This window comes from Propithecus coquereli, unplaced genomic scaffold (genome assembly GCF_000956105.1).
Source record: "Propithecus coquereli isolate 6110/MARCELLA unplaced genomic scaffold, Pcoq_1.0 Scaffold130, whole genome shotgun sequence".
In the NCBI taxonomy this organism is placed as follows: domain Eukaryota; kingdom Metazoa; phylum Chordata; class Mammalia; order Primates; family Indriidae; genus Propithecus; species Propithecus coquereli.
The window spans coordinates 5,277,051-5,278,083 of record NW_012137192.1 but is presented as its reverse complement, the minus strand read 5'-3'; the positions used below and the strand labels follow the sequence as shown (position 1 = coordinate 5,278,083).

General features: G+C 43.9%; 1 protein-coding gene across 1 annotated transcript in view; it reads left to right on the top strand.

The window, feature by feature from the left end:
- CTNNAL1 (catenin (cadherin-associated protein), alpha-like 1) overlaps positions 1 to 1,033 on the top strand; it is a 91,997-nt gene that overhangs the window by 51,821 nt on the left and 39,143 nt on the right. The gene's annotated exons all lie outside the window — the stretch shown is intronic.

Below are 1,033 nucleotides of genomic sequence, written 5' to 3'. Positions count from 1 at the left end.
GGAGGAGTTTGAGGATGACAGTTGGGTTTGGATTAGAATATTTCAATCCTACTCCTGAGTTTAGCTAATAATCTGCCTGTCCTTGTCGGGGATTCATTATTTGAAGTGGGTCTCAGGACGTGATTTTTTTTCTGATTGATCATGCCAGGCAAAGCCCCTCCAGAACCAAAGAAAGCTAATTATATGAACTGCTATTAGGGAATAATTTAGCACATTTTCAGTGAAATAATAAGGCTGTTTTATTCTTGGGGAATGAGTTTTATTTTGTAGATATACAGAAAGGCTCCAGATATCGAAAATGAGAACAGCACTGCTCAATTAGATTTTCATAAGAAATAATTTTAGTATCCCCTTAAAATCAGAGGGCTTTTTGAACTTAATTGTGAACTTCATTTATCTGGGGGTATAAACTCAGGAGATAGCACAATTGTGTTGTTAACTAAATAAAGGATTTAGGGAGTATTTTTTTTAGAGACAGGGTCTTGCTTCATCGCCCAGGCTGGAGTGCAGTGGTGGGACAATAGCTCACTGCAGCCTCAAACTCCTGGGCACAAGTGCTCCTCCCGCCTCAGCCTCCCACATAGTTAGTACTACAAGCACCTGTCACCACGCCCCAGAGGTAGGCAGGGGACTAGACTGCAACAGTCCTTGAGTGCCTGGAGGGGTTTAAGGGATTCAACCTTACAGGGAGGAGTGATGCATAAAATTATTAAATGATCAGATTGAAACTAAAGTAGAGGCAGTGAGGATGGAAAAGTGGATGGGTTAGGTGAGAGACATTTAGAAAGCAGAATCCGCCAGACATGGTGGCTCACATCTGTAATCCCAGCACTTTGGGAAGCTGAGGTGGGGCCATTGCTTGAGACCATAAGTTGAAGACCAGCCTGGGCAACATAGACCTGTGTCTACAAAAAAAATTAGCCAGCTACTAGGGAGACTGAGGCAGGAGGATCCCTTGAGCCTAGGAGTTCAAAGCTGCAGTTAGCCATGATGATGCCACTGCACTCCAGCCTAGGCAACAACCCAGTGTCGG